This window comes from Colius striatus, chromosome 14, assembly GCF_028858725.1.
Source record: "Colius striatus isolate bColStr4 chromosome 14, bColStr4.1.hap1, whole genome shotgun sequence".
NCBI lineage: Eukaryota > Metazoa > Chordata > Aves > Coliiformes > Coliidae > Colius > Colius striatus.
In genome coordinates, this window is record NC_084772.1 from 9,221,305 (window position 1) to 9,241,206 (window position 19,902).

Below are 19,902 nucleotides of genomic sequence, written 5' to 3' on the forward strand. Positions count from 1 at the left end.
AGATCATAGTTTTATGACCTTGAAGTTCACCTAATACAAATGCTTTTACTCTGACTACATAAAAAATGAAGCCTTTTTTTACATGGAATTAGCCTTTCCCAGAGGCTTATGATCTGAAGGCAGACTGAAGTGACATTGTCTTTTTTAAACTTAGTAATAGGAGTTCATGTCTTTTTTGAAACTGCCAGTCTACACATACTGAGGATATGTTTCTTTCCTGGGAGGTTGTGCTAGAAGTTTCAAACCTATAAAAAGTTTTACAGAGATTAATTCCAACACATATTTGAACCTGTTCACAAAACAGTGTTGTAAAATGGTGCCGCTTCACAGTGCCTAGAGAGTGCGACATTCTGCATATTAAAAACACTATTCTAAATCAAGCAGTATCTTAAGTTTCCATGCAGTATAAACTCTTAGCCTATTAATGTTTTAGCTGCTTCTCTAAACTCCATTCTCTTCTCCTAAAGTGTGCATACACTTTTGGCATCTCACTGGCATTCCCTGGAGTTCTCAAGCCCTTGCTCCACCTTGTGCAGCTATTTTATTAAACAAGACAATCAATTTATCATCAGACTCTCCCTTTCTCATTCTGGTTCTGTTTTATACTTACAGATTGCTTGATGAAAGTGTTCTTTAGGAACTCTTTTTCTCCAGTCTCAGCTGCTGTATCTGTAAAGGAAAGAGAAAAAGAAGTTTGCCTTTTTTTTTTTTTTGTTCAAATTTTCTCTGTGTGAAAATCTTAATAAGACGAGCCTCTCTTAATAAATACATCATCCGGCTCTAAATCCAACAATGCTTAAAAATGCTATGAAAAGATGTTCTGAATTGATTCAAGGTGTATTCTATACAATCAGTTAATATAAAACATCCAAGAAAGAATATGCCAGACTGGTTTAATATAAAGGAATTACTGTCAGGATTTTGCAATACCTGTGATGATAAAACGGACATTTTACAGTCTTCTGAGGTGAGAGGTTATACAGAAGCATTGTCAATGCGCTGTGCACAAAATGGGCTACATAAATTGTCTGTTCTTTAAATTATTTTCTTCAACGACATTTTCTCTTCCCCAAGCACTGAATGTATTCTGCTGCTTCCTACCATCTCGGCATGCATCATAAACACCTCAAAAATCTTTTAAATATGGTAAGTAGGAAGGACGTTTGTGTAAAACTATTTAAAGGATGTCATAATATAACTGAACTAAATTTGAAAGTTCATTTAGTTTAGTGTCTACTTTTTCTACTCCCTCGGTTGCAGTGGAAATTTTTAAATCTGGGTTTTAGTGTAGCATTGTATTATATATCCTCAATCATTCTTTCTTCACACAAAAGAATCTCTGTTTTTTCACATCCATCTTGATTAAAAAGCTACCAGTTGGTTATGTAAGCACAGCACATGGAACACACGCCAAGAATTGCTGGCAGCACATTACTGACTAAAAGAGTGCGAGACCTTTCAGAAATTTCTAAAGCTGTATGAAGGATTCTCTCACGGCAATTGTAAAAAGCATTCTAGGAGTAAGTCCTAACAGACCTCACAAGAACACCTGAGCTTAAAATCTTAAATCTTTTATTCAAAAGCGTGAGAGAGATCCAAGAAAAGGCTGGGGTGGGGAGGCGGGGCAGGGGGGTGCAGGAGGGGAACACAGCCTACTGTCCATATTTGAAACTTGAGCTACAATAGCATAGGGCAGAAAGAGTTCTTGCCTGTCTTTCCTAGCCAGACGGGATTTTCACATCAGATGCCTACCCCAAAAATGGTAAGGATTGAGAGGAACTTCTGAAGGACAGGAAATACTCATGGGAAACTGAAGAAATGCCATCAGTAGAACTGTGCTGATTAACACCCAGATGAGGATACAGCTGTAAGGAACTGAAAGAGTCTCTCACTCAAACTTAGTTTTGCACTACATGCTGTCGTACTACCTGGAATATGATTTTCTTTCTCTTTGATCTGCATACTGCCAAATCAGCCTTTTTATGGGAACTGCTAGTAAAAGATAAAAATATCTTTGCTAAGTACAATGTAACTGGATCAAAATGTTAAATGGGCCAGATTTGAAGCTCCTATATCTGTGATATGGTTTTGTAAGCTTTCCCCTTTTTTTGTAACCTTATGAAGGGGAAAAAAGTGTCTTGCAACTGAGTAATTTTGCTACTGAAATAAAAAAGGTAGCCACCAAAGGAGAGAAACATGTAGAAAATAATTAAGTTACAGCCACAGCTTACTGAAGTAAATACTCTCCTGAGTCAACTTCAGTCACATTTGTATGTTTTCATGAAGGAACAGTGGGAAGGACCTGCGGAATCACATTTTTATGTTCCTCCTACTGCAAAGAGCACTTTCTTTTCCATAGTTCAAATGAAATTTGCTGACTGCAACCTACAAATGGTATGCTGATGTCCTGGAGTAATTCTGGGGTTTGACATTAAAGAAAGTCCACACAGTCTGCAGGAGAGAGTCCTCAGGCCTGTTTTAAAAATTCTTATGTAGACAAAATCACAGTTAAATTTTGGAAGGAATGTGAGTTTTGCCTTTGCTTCTCAGCAACTACTTAATACTCTATGGAGGAAGACCTGAATGTCTCCCTGACTCTCAGAACAGCAGCTAAAGTACAGGCTCTCAGGCTAGGTTTGCTACATTCCCTTACAAGACATAAGGAATCAATCTCAGGGTGTTGATATAGAATGCTACTAACAAAGTTGTCTTTTTGTATTTTTGCATGTGTTATCTCTGGAGTTCAGCATAGATTGAGGAACTGTATCTTCCCAAATTGATGTTCCTGCCACAAAAGAAGGTGTTTGGCTGTGTCATGTAGCTAATTTGGTTTTTTCAGCATAAAAATCAAGTTCTCTCTGTCTTTTTCTTCCAGTAATTGGAATAACGATTCTTTAACATGATAGAAGGGAACGCCATCACACATTTTGAAAGTTGCAGTTGACTAGGCTGCTAGAAAACAAGAAGACAGTATAATCCACAGCAAAAGAGCAGGAAGAATGGAAGGTGGCAGGCGATAAGGGAAATGGTCATCAGGAGAAACAAGCAGAGAGACAGAGTAAATATTAAGCCAAGGATGAAAGGACAGTATCAAAGGAGAAAGAATAGATAAGAAACAGAAGTGCCTTGTCTTGTACCTCTTACATACTGTCAAATTCTGCTGCTGTTTTCTGAGCACCTGCTTATTCCACTGGGGGTATTCAGCAATTCTGAAGCCTGAATATTATATTTTCACATGTTTATACAGAGAACAGAAATATTCTCTTTTAACTGGCTTAACATTAATCTGAAAACATTTTAATTGATTTCTAATACAAGAGATGTGCAGCTTCCAATTCTGATGACAATAAAAGTGGGTAAGAAGACTGTGATTAAAGCTAGATGCTAGAATAAGAAAAACCCACAATGTTTTATTTCTCTAATCTCATTTAACAATAAATCGAAAGTAGGCCCCATTGGTTGCAGGGTAGGCTCTTAGAGATTCTGTAAGCCTTAGAATCGTGTTTCTTTTATAGAACACGAGGAGTAAAAAAGAGGGATTATAGCTCTCCTAATTGTAACATTATTATCTAACAGTTATAATCACAAAGCACTGTTCTAACAATCTGGGATTATCTATGCACTATGGGACATTTTGTTTTTCATAGGAAGCAGAGAAGTGATGCACAACCTTTATGCTACTGATAGACAACTGGCTTTGGCTCTTCATGGTAGCAGCACAGAATAAGGCAGCCTTGATTGTTCTGCCAGCCTGTCCTTGTTTTATGAATGCTTCTAAGTTCACAATCTAATCATATTTTCAAATTCAAGTCACAAACCAAACATTTTTTTATTCCTATTCTTTGTCCATTTTATGAATTGATTCAGTGTGGTATCACATGGCTTGCATCAATACTAAAGCAGCATCAATTTGTTTTTGTATGAAATTCTCTGTGATAATCTACTAGTATTTTCCCAATTTGCCACTTTATTTCAGCATAAAGTCTGCTTCAACTTCAGTTATTATTGCTTATGCCTTTCTTGCAGTGTTTTTGGTCAAACACTAGTCTACTCACATTTATTGCCTGGATATTCTTTTATCCTAATAATTTACCTGCAGAAGTACTGCAGAAGACTTACAACTTCCAAGGAGGAAGTTTAGCAATCCTTATTTAAGACTTTTCAGTCCATCCTTGTATTTCGTCTTTATAATTTACTTCCCATTTCTCTGTGGCTCACATTGTATTTTTACGCTTTCTCCCTCTGTATTTGCTTCTCTTCATTTTGCTACATAATGTACTTCCTATCATAACTGTTCAGACAAGAACTCTGAATAGCTGCCTTGTCTGGATTTAGTCATTCTTCTCTGTTTTCAACAGTTTGGTAGCATATTAACTGCACACTTTAGGTCAATCAACTGAAGAATGCTTCTCTACCTGATCCTTTTCAAATCTACAGGATAACGATTCCCTACAGGAAGCATGACCTACTCTGCTTTCAGTTATTCAATCAAATTTAATCTACATTATTCAATTTTCCAGAGGCAAAAACCCTCAAAAATATGTTTAGTAGAAGCAGTTACTTATCTCTGAATTAGCGAAATAATCCTTTTCATAATGGTCATTCTTTGTTATAGTATTTACATGTTGCCATTTGGCAGAATCTGTGCTACATAAACATGCAGCTCTTCATGACTGGCTTTGATCACAATAAAAAAAACCTGAATGGAGCCATTAGCCAAAATGTTATCCATCATTTCATGCTTAAAAATATTTTTAAGCTGCCAAATATTACAAATATTGTTCCAGCTGCATTGATTTAAAGCCACTAAGTAATCATAACTGTGTACTCCCTGAGGACATTTCAGGAAATTACACATTAAAACCTATTTCTAATATGGTTGTCTAAATTCAGGTCAGGTAGCCACTGACCTCATCTGAAATTCTGAAACCTCCATGGCAGAGACATATCACATGTATATGGCAATGATGCTGCTACTTCATGCTGATTTCTCTAATGTACATAAATTATGTTAAAACCTCCTTGTTTTTCATAGAAATTATTGTGTTAGCTTAGCACAATGGCATCTACTTCATCACTTTTTTAGCCATTTGGCACTCTGGTAGAATATTATGATGGAGAATATGCAGATATAGGTACATTTATTTTCACCTATTGCCTCTTTGTAAAAGTTCTGTCTGTATAAACCTTTTTCACTACCTATTATAAAAATTAAAAATGCTTATTGCTGTTTAAAATTTCCTGGGAGTCTTACAAAAAAAATGCTGCAAATAAGGACATGTAGACAAGCAAGAGAATATCATTAGGCATTATAAAGTATACAATGAATAGTTGATAATTTTCTGTGATTTACAAATATGATATTAACCAAGTCACTATGAGACGCCTCAAATTCTTAAGTTGGACATCCATTACACTATTCAGCTTCACAATTAAACATGAAGGGTACAGTATAGTTACCAGAACTAAGCTGGGTAAGGAGTCTGCCATTTAGTTAGCAGCTTCTATGATCACCAACATCCAAGACAGCAAATTATGTTATCAAAAGTATTCCTATCTCTAGTTTAATCACCCATTTTGAGATTAATTCTTCAAGCTAGGGAGAAAAATAATTATCCTAAACCAGTGCCAAAAGAGACTGCAAGTTCATAGAAACAAAAACAAGTTTGATTTTTCCACACACTCCTGCATAAATCTGGACATTTGACTCCATTCTCCTCAGCTCACTTTAGTGCCTTCTTTTACCAGACAGACAAACCATCTCTACTGATGTACCCAGTCATCTCTAGAAAACATTAATGTTGATACAGTAAAAACATATAATGTAGCTTCCTTGTCACATAAACCATTTTCTCCTAAATTACGGAAATGTAGAACAGGAGAAGAAAGAAGCTGGTTTTTTTCAATGTTTATTTGTTTGCTATTTAGGAAGGGAGGACCATATTTTCCTGTCAATTGCATTAGAGAAAACTCATTAAGTTCAATTCTGGCATGCAAATATTAATGACAGCAATGTTTTCATCCTTACCCATTAATTAAATCTAGGGAATATTAAATTGCTCTGCACTTACACATTCTGGAGTGATCCATGAGCACAGCTCTAAGAGGCAGCCCAGTGAGAACAGTCTCACTGAGCACACTGCTTGGTCTGCAGCTGCATGCAAACTATTGGTTACTGGTAGCCAAGAGTTTGTTGTTAAATAAAATGTATAGTAAAGGACTTCTACTCATCTTTCCTTTAATTTAGATACTAATTAAGATTGGTTTTTATTACCTGTTGGTTTTTTTTCACAAAGTATGTACAACTTATATTTTAATTTTGAAAAGCAGTTTCCAGGTAGAAACAGCTGGAAAGCCTGACTGCTTTACTCCAAACGCAAGGAGTGCTCTTCTTTAGCTTCATGTATTTTAATACGTATATTTATAAATAATACTTATGCTAAATTAATAAAGGTTGAGTCAACACAATGGAGCTTAATATAGTTTTAATCTCAACCACAATGTCCGACAGTAGATGGCGTATGGACTACTTGCAGTGTGAGTATTTCACCATCTTTCTGATGTAAGTTCCTAGTAGTTTCAAAACTATTGACAGACAGTACAAATGTCGAAAAGCAAATATCTTGATATAATTTAAAGGGATAATGATTTTTAATTCTTAATTGCTACACTAAAAAAAGAAGAAGAAAAATGAGAAGAAACAACCAGCTAGCTTTTCAGGAGATACTAGGTTGTAGGAAATTAACTGACAAAACATGGTGAAAACAGATAAATTACAAAAGCATTCTTTAAAACTTGTCAGAACCTTACATGTTCTGATTCTTTTCAGACTCATTTTTTTTGTTAGATCAGCTATTTCAAATAAGTTGCTGTGCTAGGTTGATGATTATTATCTCAGCCTTCACAATTGCAAATGGGAACAAAAAGGTGGCCAGCAATCAAAGCAAATAAAACCAGGTTCTATGAACACTACACACAGGGGATAAAAGTGCTCAATTTACCGATTTTAGTAATTATAAGCTTTATTTGTGATATTGAGGATGCAGGATAGGATATTCAAAAATCTTCAGATATTTGAAAGTCTCAAAGCTGGTTCATAAAAAAAGAACTCACATTTATTTATTGCATATTCAGCACTCAGCCTGTTGTTTCAAGTGCTTTGTTCAAATTCATCTATGACATCTAGTCTGTTCCATGAAAAAGAAATAGTTTCAGACACGCTGGATTTATAGGTTTCAGGTACACTTTATCACTTTAAACTTGGAAGAGGCAGAATTTCATATCAGACATGATGCTTCTAATGCTTCCAGGAACTATGCGAGTTCTTTATGCTTTTCTTACAAATGCTGTTTTAGTGAAAATAATCTAAGATGGGTTTCTTGACTATTTAAAAATTAGTTAAATATGTGGAAATTATAAACAGTTCAAGCCACATTAAGCAACATAAACATAAGAAAATGTAAACAGTGTAGGCATTAATAACCATGATATCACCATGAAGAGTCTGGCTCAATCTTTGTATCCTGCCATAAAGTATTTATACATATTGCTATAACATTCTCCCTCAAGCCTTCTCTTCTCCAGGCTGAACAATGTTAGCATCTCTCCTCATATATCACATGCTCCAAACCTAAAGGTAGACACCTCTGTGTCCATTTACTAGATTCAATCCAGTACGGCCATGTCTGTCTTGTACTGGTGAGTCCAGTAGTGCACAGAATTCTAGATTTGCTCTCACCATTGCCAAATAGAGGGAAAGGATTACCTCCTGTGATGTGACAGCAACTCTCTTCTTATTGGACCCCGTTTTCCCAACGTAACCTTATTATAGTAAGAAATCAAGGTGATCTTTGGAGTATTGAATGTTCTCCCTTCTTGCAGTCAGTAGCTATTTTTCCTTACTGAAATGATGAACAAGAGATTTCTACAGAAAACTCAGATTGACAGTTATGACAGTGTGGGAGACTGAAATTTGGAAACAGGAATTCCTTCTGCCCCAGTTGGTTTACAGCTCAAATTCCCACAGTAATCAACCTTTTGCTGAAAATATACGGAAAATATTGTTGCAGAAAACATGCAGCAAATGCAAGAAACCCAGCTATAGCATATCACTTTTTTTAACCTATGGAGTTGTATTTTACATTCATGTTTATACCTGCTACAAGTTTAGCTTTAATTGTTATTCAGTGAAACAACAGAATGGTCAAGATACTGGCAATTTAATTGAACATACAAGACCAGATGATATGCTTCAAGATGTGATCAGCAGAAAACAGAGAAAGACCAGTAATGCTTTGCAGAACAATGAATACAGTTTAGAGTAGGATTTGTAAGCTCAGATATGCTAAAAGCATAATATCCACTACTCAAATAAAATGGCAAATGTCCAGCACAAATTGGCTGTTCCACTGTGAGAATTCCAAGAGAAGAAAGCATAATCAGGAAAAACTGAGGGGCAAAATACTCCACGCCCCATCCCTGGTGATGACTGGGTGTAGTATTCCGTCACTATGTTCTAAACTACTCAAAGACCAAGTTCCAAGGCCAATAGCCTTTCAATTGGGGAGCAAGAATCAACATATAAGCATACTTCTCAGGCCTTGTACTATAATCATGGCTCACAGACTGGAAATTTACTGCTAAAATTGTATCAGCAGTTTCAATATAGCTCAAAAATTCTATTTTAAGGAGAAAGAATGATGTGACTTGAACACGAATATAGCAGTCCAAAAGACATAATTGGCTGCTGGGCCATTATCATAACAATTATAAATGGCACAACATTAACTGGGAGGTAATTTCTGGGTATCTGCTCTCAGAGTCATCAATAGCAGATCTCTTCAAATAAATATTTCATATTTTAATTTTAATTATGATTTATTATTTCATTTAATATTTAATTAATGTAATTAATATTTATGAAGATTGGAAAGAACTGTATTGTGCCTTGATCAAGTATGAAGGTGATCTAAAAATCTGTAGGGGAAAAAGATATTGCACTTGGTACAACAGAATTATGGTGACAGAGAAACACTAGAAACAAAGTAAAGAAAGTATTTCTGCAGTATTTGTAAATATATGCCTGTGTACATGTAGGTATTATAAAAGTAAGAACTGTGTGCATATATGTACACACATGTACACACACCTCCCTATATGCATACACACTTTAGCAGCCAAAATACAGCTTTGTCACAAGCTGACTCTAGTTACAGTTTAAAGACTCTTGAGCAGAAAAATCACACAAAGAAATCCACATAACTAACTAAGATGAAGTAACTCAAACAAAAAGAGTGGGTGCTTAATTCTAAAGCTCTACTGGGAAAAAAATTCAACTGATTCCAACTAACAGTCTGTACAATCCAGACACTGAGGTGATGTTTTAGGCATGACGTGAGAGTAGCAACACCGAGAAACAACAGAGACAAGAAATAAGAACATTCCAACTGAGAGGTAAGATGAAAAAAGAGTGTAGCATTTTTTTGGTGTGTAGTAAATATTGAACAATAAAATATATAGATTAACAACACACAGAAGAAAGAAAAGGTAGACTTTTCAGAAGTTTTTTTCATTTTTAACAGACCAATGAGACGTGGTACTAAGGTCAACATCACTGTAAGTGTTAACACATTGTTCTCAGTTGAACACTTTAAATGGCAAGTTCTCAAGAAAAAAACTGTGATGGTAATGAGAAGCATATTATGGATCAGTTTTAAAAAAATAGTTGTGCTGAAGATCAAAATGCAAAGCAAACACATACCCTTTATAGTCCTTTACACACTTTTCTTATTTTCATCACCATAACACTGGCATATTCTAAGTAGAAAACAAAAGAGATAATGAAGAGACTTTTGTAGCCAAGACATCCCCAGAGCAGATGCAGGCTAAGATACTTGTCTTAAACCTAAACCTAAGAACACTAAAACAGCCTGACCACTGAGAGTAGATGAGAATTAATTAACATTTTTACAACACGATGAACAAAAAGCATTTTTATAACTAATCACATATATATATTTAAATATACATATATACAAATCATAAAGGGGCATACAGAGATTTGTGGTACAGCTGCACAAACGGGGTAGAGAAAAATATCTGCAAGGGGTAAAATCTGCAAGAAAAACAAAGTATACAGGACAGGTAGGAAAGATAGCCAGGGAAATTAAAATTACCCTGCAGAAAAAGAAGAAAGTGACTCAAAAACCCAGAGTGATTCTGCAGAGCAAGTAAGAAATAGGCTGGTAAAAGCCAGAATTCCAGGACCTCAAAATAAAAAGCACAATGATAAGGTACTGTGAGATGTGTAATACACTAAGGTCAGAGGAAAGACCATGGGGGGAAAAAAAGCCTCCTCCAGCTCCAGCCTTCCTTGTCGCAGAGCTCTCAACTCTAATCACCTTGATTTCTGCAACTAACGCCATTAAGGACCACAGCCATCACTGCTAACCATACAGTATCAAGTCCATGGAGCTTTTTACACTCAGCTTAAAAGACTGTTAAGGAGTAACATTTCAAATGTGTTGATAATAATTGACAATGATTAAGAACTAACTATTGGCAAAGTGTATTGTTACTGAATCTCAATCCAATTAAAACGATGCTTTGAAGCTGGCCTTATTTATGGGCCCTCTAAAAATGTTCCCATCCCTGTGATTTCTAATTTTCCAATACATGTAAAGATACATAGGTGCACCACATATGCACACATACATACATCAGTTAAAACACCTTCCACATTTATCTCCAATGATAACATTCTGTCATGTTAGGGACTTTGCCATCAGCTTTAAATAGTTACTTAAAAAATGTTAAAGCTAATGATAAGCTTTTCAAATTTTTGCTCCAAAGGAAAATCTACACAGGGATAAGAAGTTCTGGAAATGGAATACTGGCATTAATGACTAACTCAGCACCACATGTAGCAGACAGAAAAGTAAATACAAGCTCTTTTCTTCAGAAATAGGAACCCAGTTTAAAAACAATCACACATCAATGCAAAATCTGTTGGTAATTGAAAAATGAAATGCAGAAACATACAGAACAGCTGAAATTTCATTAGCTACATTGTTATGAAATAGTGTCTTACTTTCGTTTGGCTTTTCAACTGGGTCAATATGTTGTCAAGATGATGTTTAGCTTCAACATGAGCTGAGTTAAACTCACAGAATATGACATTTCAGAATTGTTGAAAGGTAACATGAACATATGCCCTAATACTCAGTGCATGCCCTGTAGCAGTATGAGGAGAATACTGGTTATGTATAGCAAATGCCAGTTTTCTTTGAGAAAAGGAGTCTCCTTTGGCTCAGAAACAGAGCAGACAGTATTCAGTAAAAAGAATGGCTCCATTCTTAGTCCATGAATGTGAGCCTACCTTATGATTAATTAGTAAGTGGTGTATTAAGGTTGTCTTTCATGCTCCTATAAAATGCATAGTAATCTCTGTCTAGAACTGTCAAAAGATCTTTGTATGTTTCAGAACACATAATTTTCTACAGTTAACATTTGTAAGGTCAGTCTGACAACCATAAAATTAATTTGGAGAATACATAATAATATCTTGTGTTTTCCCTTGGGTGGGCTGTTAACCCAATAGATGATGCAAGGCTGTTCTCATCTGCTACACATTCTTGACTTTCACTTTTAATTATGGAAGGATATAGACATAGCTCTTAGCTGCAAGTTTTGTGTTGTTCTCATTGTTTACCATTGTACATGATACTCAGAAAATAAGAAGGTGAGAGGAACATAGCATGTTTAATATACAAAAGAAAAGGTTAATTAGTTGTGTACAATATACAGAAAAACAGAGAAACAAGCATAAAAGCAAAACCAAACAAGGTTTGCTGCTTCCCTCCTTAAACACTATGCAAGAAGATCTAGTCTCTACTCAAAAACAGAAAAGGCTATGAAAAACAATTCTCAAAATTCATCAATCTGTATGTCTCTCCAGCCAAATTATGGTATGGTAGTGTATGGTCCTAATCAAAATCCAGCAGAAGCCACAAATAGTTTTTGTGTATGTTGAATTTGATCCAAATGTGCTCATGATTGGCATAAATACTTAAGAATACCACGGGAATTATTTATGGCCTTAAATTCACGATCACTACACCACAGGGTGGGGTCAGAATGATCTGAATTTTATAGTTTCAAGTCCAAAGCTTTGTGACAAAAAAAAAAAATTGTTTTACATTTGCTATTAACAACCTCATAAAAGTTCGATTTCTAGTGCTAGAAGCTGACATTCATTTCAACTTAACATTAGCACTCTGACTTCACTCCAGGGGTTGAAAACACCACTGATTTCATCCTATTCCTCTGTGATCTACATTTAGCTCTAAAATTAAGACTGTCTGTCCTCACAAAACAAATTCTCAATTAATGCTTCATTTTACTAATTTCCTAGAGGAATCATTTAGCATAATAAGTTTGTTCATGAGACATTGCTCTGTGAAAATATGCTCTGTGTGCTACTTCTAAAGATGTCTCCAAACAAACTCAATGACAGTGCAAGAAGATTAATTTTATTACTTCATCAGTTTCCTACACAAATGTCTTAGAAATTTTTGCAACTGGAAAAAATTCCATCAACTACTTCACTTTTAAAACCAGGGAAATGAACTTATTTACTTATTGTACTTATTTATTTCCACCTTTGGAAAGTAAAACTTAAAAGTGTTGGGCCTGAAAAAGGTTTCCTTGGGCAAAGCAGTACAGAAGTTCCAAAGAAGAAGACTGGTGAATATCATAGTGCATTTACCTATGCAATAGTGAGCCAAGATGAATACAGGAGATGAATATATCTCACACAGCATAATGGGCAGTGTTGTCCTGGCCTGTCATCCAGTATCGGTTCATTTTGTAATAATCTGCCTTCATTTTCCTGCAGAATTGTTATAGAAAACTGTGAGCCTCACATGCAAATTGAGATTCTGTTCAGTTAAAATAACCTCAAACCACAAAACACAAAGCCATTTGATCTGTAGAAGTTTCTCTTACCCATATGCCCATCTCATCTCATGAGTCACCAGAGACCACAATACAGAGACTACAGAAGGTTGTGTATAGCCCAATTTCCTCAACTATATCGACATAAATTCTTCTGCTCCACACAGAAACAGTGGCTCTTTCAGTCTGTCTGCTTTACACCACATCATATCAACATTAACTAAATAGATATTAGAAGTCCCAGTGCATTTAAATTGATGCAAAGGCACTACTGTTCCATCTCTAACTCACTTAACCTCACTATTTCCTTAAGTCTACATAGAATGATGGAAAGCTGATGATGCAAGTATCTTTGTCTCTACATCACCTGTTTTGACACTCTGCTTCTGTAAAGAGGAAAAGATAGCAAAGAATAACAGCAACACATCTTTGTTTCCTTATCCTTCCTTCTCAAAAGCCTCATTCCCCATTTGCAGATTACAGTCTGCACATATATAGATCTATATTGTATATAGATCTGGTCTTCAACAGCAGGGATATGCTGTTCACGTGTTCTCTCCTCAAACCGCAACTGGTTCTATTGGAAACTCTATGCTCAAGAGAAGATGCTGTTACACTGGAATAATTTCAGCATGATTAAATTAACTATATCTTTTGAATAAAAAAACCTCAAATAACAGACTCAGACTTTTGCCCCATACTTATTGAAGAACTTGTCAAAAATTTCAGAAGGCTTAGAGCCTATTCTCTCCATCTTTACTGTATATAAAGAAAGGGATTGCCTGGGATTGCCCTGAGCAAAAACAAATCTGTTTCTCCACATTTTCCATAAACTCTCATTGTAAATTACAAAAGTAATTTTATGACCTGGAAGCCATGAATTACAGCTGGTATTTTAGTCCAAATCTAAGCCTGACTTCTAACAACAAAGAATATGAGTTCTTAATAGCCTAATTGAAAATCAATGAAAAATTCAGACATCAGAATCTCTGTTTTCTATGTGTGACCAAACAGTGGGAATTAAAAGTAATTTTTTATGTCAAAGCACAGTTTTCATGAAGTCTATAGAGATACTTTTTTCTTTATTCTAAAAAAAGGTCTGAGTCCTCCTTATATTGCTACAGTATCTGCTGTCCAGACCTTCAAAGGCACTTCAGCATTATGTGTTACAGAAATGAGTAGCAGCAGGCAACTAAGTATACGGTTTACATTCAATTCCTTTGATGATTTAATACTGATTTGAAAAGCACTCCAGTTCAAGGAAATAAAACTAAAAAAAAATAAAAATGAAAGATCAGATTCTACTACATATAGCATTTAAAAACTTTTTTCCCCTGAATTTATTGAAAAGAAAACTTATTTAATGTTTATTGTACTTACATAAGGTTTCATGTGATTCTTTGACAAAAGACATTTAGCATTTTTTTTCAAGTTGCTATCAAACATTCTATATGTGTGGTAATAACAACCAAATCAAGAATAACTCCTATTCTACTGCTTAAGGTGCCAAAGTAATCCTTATCTAAATTTTACTCCACTATTTCTACTTGGAAATGAATGCTTTTGTCTATGTCTACTTCAAGTAAGAATAACAAATTTCCTCCTAGTGACAGGACACTACAGAATTCAAAAGAATGATTGTGCTTAGCACCAGCTTATAACCAGGTAAAAACATGTTACAAAAAATATATGCAACATTCATGGGGATAACTGACTGATGGTGTCCTGGAAAGAGAATGCATGCACCAAGTTGCTTGACACCATTGGCCAGTGTCACTGATTAATGAGCAAGAAAAGGCAAAGTCATAGCATGTTTCCGTTGACAGGAACAATATTTCAGTATTTGCATTTCCCAGAGTTCTTCTCTCCTTCCTAGCCCTCTCACAGAACTGTTCTCAGTCTTCTCTACAACACGTGAAAGAATCTAAATAAAAACGTCTTTCCGAGAAATAAATTACTTTCTCATAATAAAGCAAACAGTGTTAAATACTCAGCTGCTGCAATTAGGGACAATTCTGTAAGAAGGAAACCAGCACATTTCCATTACATCCACTTCTTCAGATCCACTTTGGAGTGGGTAATTTGAAGAAATTATGCAGGACAGATCTTGGGTACAATGGTGAGAGGAAAATAATCCTTCAGCTTTGCACCATTGCAAAAAATTGTACATAGGAGCAAAAAAAAAGTCTTAAGATATTGATTAATATTCCAATGCTTATATGTTTTCATTTGAAGAACACATTTTATTTATTAATAGTTTATAAAGCTTCTTGCAGTAGAACGGAACTTCTCTGTTATTTACTATGAATCAATCTCCTTTACTTTTTACTGAAAAAGGAGTACTAAACTCTTTTGTTCATCAAACGTTCTTTTGCTCACCTAAGCACTTACATGCACTTTTTCTGCACTTCTAAAGCTTCTGCTTGATACACAAGCTGATGCTTCAGTTAAACCAAAAGAATCCTATTCCATGACTCAAAACTTTGCACAGGATTAAAAGACAGACTGTACAGCTTATGATTTGAATATAATTATTTGCCCTGTTATTTATTCCCATGTGTCTGTCAAACCAATTAAGCCTATGTCAGCTGTTCTTAGGGTCACAACAAAGATTATGTCGATGAGGTTCTGGACAACAAAGTAATCTGGGTCATAAAAGCTGTGGTGGCCAACTACAGAAATTATCTAGACAGTCCCTTCAGTTAAAAATAAGATGCAGGATAAAACCTCAAGAAATTTCTGGAACATAGAGAAGAGCTTCATGAGCAAAGAGTCACATTTCAGAAGTTCTGCTTTTACTATGTGTTTGTAAACCATATCTAATACATCGTATATATATTTGTATATATCTAATATACAGGTATTTCTAATCAAGCAGTTATTACTATGGAGCTCTTTTCTTAAACAAAAGAGCTTTTTTATTTTCTCCATGTTCATTTCCTAGCATACACTGATGAAGATAAAGTAACTTTGACTTATACTCTTAGTGAGCAACAGAATACTATAATAAGAACTAAAATTGTAATAGAAGTTATAAGAATAAATGATTGTTCAGTGGAGAATGTGGAAATACAGATGCTTCAAAAAAAAAAAAAACCCATGTAACAAATACAACTTCAAAAAGTACAGCACATTGTTTGTAACATTTCCACTTTGTAATACTCATGTTCAATTATTTCTGGGGTTTTTGTCAGATTAGAAAATGTTTTAACATGATTTTTACAGCTTGATTACAGATGAAGATGGCTGAATTCACAACTGAATTTTCTCTCTCCTAGTAAGAGGCAAAGAGAACAAAACATGAAAAATTATCTCAAGAGAGTATTGTGTTTTTCCTCCATCCTACAGGAGCAAGTCCCCTGTACCAGTAGGAAAAAATCTACCACTATGTGAAAAGGCAATAGTAATGGATCTGGAGATTCAACTACTACAGATTTCCCTTCACAGTTAGATTTCTCTGAATTTAGTTTTCTAAATCACTGGGGGTTTTTTACAATTTTGCTCCTAGAGTAAAAAAACACACACTCTGCTCCAAACCACCAAACCAATTTATGCTAATGCCTTTCCAATGCATGTTTTTCCCTAACATATGTTTTCTAGTACTTGATTCACATCCAATTCAAATGTTCCAAGCACTTAAACTAATCATAATCATAATTCCAATCATTTAAAAATCAAAACTCTGTCTTAAAACCCATGATATGTAATGAAATGTGATAACAGCCTCAAACTGATTAGATTCTTCAGAGATTTATTTTCGTTTCATGACCCTGATGCCAGAGCATACTAAGGATTACATGTGCTTGCCCAAAGATGAATTTTTTTACGTCATTAATATCCATCTGATTTTCAGTTTACATTTGGTTAAAAAAAAAATAAACCATCTTCATTTCTTTATTCTCATCAGAAGACTGATGGTCCCTTAATAATTCCACTCTTACCGTCTTTGTTGTTTATATCTGTAGACCTTTAAAAATGACACAGGTGTTTCTTTAACTAATGCACACATATTTAACTCACTCAATCTTTTCTCATAAATTATTCCCTTACTCTCCAAGCAGCTTTTCATTCAGTTTTCTAAACTCACTCCAATTTCACTAACAAGCATCAATCTTGAAATGTTAATAGATGAGGAGCAACTCATGTCTTTTTGGAACTGACTTCTCGTAAATTATAGTAAGGTAGCGAGTACTGAACGTATGGTTCAGTAAGTAAATACAAGGCCACAAAATTTTGGCCACAAAACCAGTCCATATTAATTTGCATTCACTTGTGAATATGAACACTTACACTGAAATAGGATGGAGTTCCAAATACTCAATGGAATGATGAAAAACAATATAGGAATATGCAGGAAAGGATGGTATTGCCACTTTCCTCATTTTTAAGTTATTCATCAAGCAGAACTAGCATATATACAGAGAGAACAGAATATTCATACACATGTCCTTCATTAAAACATGACAGAAAGTAGTGGAGAGGTATTCATCTTGGAACAAAAACTAAGCATGACATATGCAGCAAAATAAAGGGGAATTTGTAGAATAGGCTAGCATATCCATATTGGTTTAAGATAACTAGGAAGGTAACAGTGTCTCTGAAAATGCAATGCAACAAACAGCTAATCAGCCTGGTAAATTTGTACTCTGACTGTTAAGGCAAACTTGCCTGTTGCAGGAGAAATCCTGTGCACTGTATATCCTCAAGAAAATCTTACTTCGAGTCCATAACTTGTTGGTTTGAAAGTGCTCAAAATTTCAAATAGATCCAGTGTTTCTTGTCTAAAATGTAAGCTACAAAGTGCAACAACTTATTTCTTCTCATTAAAAATATAAGAAATAAAGAGAACATCACAGGTCTCACAGCATGAAACACCAGCAGTTTTACAGAGAGACAATTCGAGAGTTAAATGAAAGACTGAGTTTTATTATAGAATGGTTTGGATTGGAAGGACCCTTAAAACTCATCCAGTTGCAGCCTTCCTGCCATGGACAGGGACACCTTCAACAAACCAAGTTGCTCAACGCTTCATGCAACCTGGCCTGTAACACTTCCAGGGATGGGGCATCCACAGCCTCTCAGCAACCTCCGGTTCCAGTGCTTCACTAACCTCACAGGGCAAAACCTCCTTATGCCAAATCTAAATCTTTCTGTTTGAAGCCATGCATCTGGATCATTCAAAACACTGTTTGGGACCACAGATGCCACAATCAGTAAGTGCATGAGATATTATTCAGATTATGAAAAATTATAAGTGCTGAACTTTTATTTTCTGATACAATTATGCAGTCAATGTATGCAGCCTATAGTCAGGTATGGAAATTCTTCCTCAATATTTCTTTTACACACCGAAGTTTCCCAAAAATTCTGCACAGCTGCACATACTCAATCACACCAAAGTCTATTTCAGAATTAACTGACCCTAGTTTGTCAGATATCTTGCCATATTAGTAGGCCTTAGAATTCAAGATGCCTTTTGTGCTTATGCACGTATTCTCCTACGTGCATATCATCTTTGTGACATATTTGTCTTACATTGGTGGGTTTGCCTTCAAGAATCTCAAATAAATTATCCAGTATCTATGCCCTGTGCAGGTAATACTCCACACAAAAAGCTACCAGTTTTACTGTTTTAAAATATTTTTCTTATACTCAATAAAGTTACATCACATCCTATCAGATGACAGAAATCAAGCAGTAAAACAACGAAATAAGGAGAGACACAGTGAGTCTTTCTAACAAGAAACTCTCATTAGCAGACTCGGTAGAATAATGCTTCTGTTTCAAGTATTGTTACTGTCTGTGAGTCATTTATAGTCCATTAACAAGGGCCAGTGTCTCAGCAGGGGTAAACTGAAGGGAATGAAGCCATATTATATTATAACTGCTAAGCATCTGTTACTGAATGTTTAAGTTAGTTATATCTAATTGTTGAATTCACTACTGAATTTGGTCTTTTTTTTTTCCAATCATGCTAAAAATGAATGTTCACAAATGTTTTGAAGTTAGTTATTTTTTTAATAAGTGACTAATCCTTGATTCACATTCACAGATTCAAAATGCAGATGAAAAATTTTACAGTAGAAAATTATACCATAACTGATTAAGCTAATTCAACTCCAGAGGCATGCATTTCAAATTATATAGTTGTTCCTAATAATCAGAGCAAATGCTAATGTGATCAGTCACAAAAGTGATGCAATCAGAGCACCCTGTTACACAGACACTTTATATCATTTAAGATTTCATCCTCCTCTTTCAAAAATCTTGGAATGAGAATGACCTACTTCCAAATTTTAGAAGTGGAGACACCTCTGTGCCAGCTTATAATAGATCAGCTATTCACTGACCTGACCTGTTCTGAGAAAGGTCTTTTTGTCTTCCTTGGTTAGAGAAGTAACTATCTGAAGGATATATTTAAAGAGAAGTTTTATAAATTTATACCTCTTTTGACTCCTCATTGAAGCTCACAACCTAACTGCATCAAGTGCATGTTGTGTGTAAACAGTTGATAGCTGCAATTCTTATTTCAGATTTGGAAAGGGCAGGATTAAATTCTTCACAAAAAATTGGGATCAAATGCTGTAGCCAGAAAAATGTTAAACTGGAGGGGGAGGGGGAGGCATTCAATTCGTGAAGAATCTTTCTACTCAATTTGTGCCCTTTTTACTTTTACCTTCTGATTGTGTCTGAAAAGTGCTGATTGACCTACTCACTTTGACAATGAAAACTCATGTGATTCAGATGAAACAGATCAAGATCAATACACATAATCTTAGTAAATATATAGCAGTTTGCCTGAGCAATAGACATTTTGTAGAATGCTTTGAAGTAATTTTAACTGCAAGTTACTACCTTACACAAGACTCCACACTACCCTTTTTTTCCTCCCATTCTGTTAAGATGGTCTTTTAGCAGCTTTATCCAGACACACTCAATGTTTTCAGA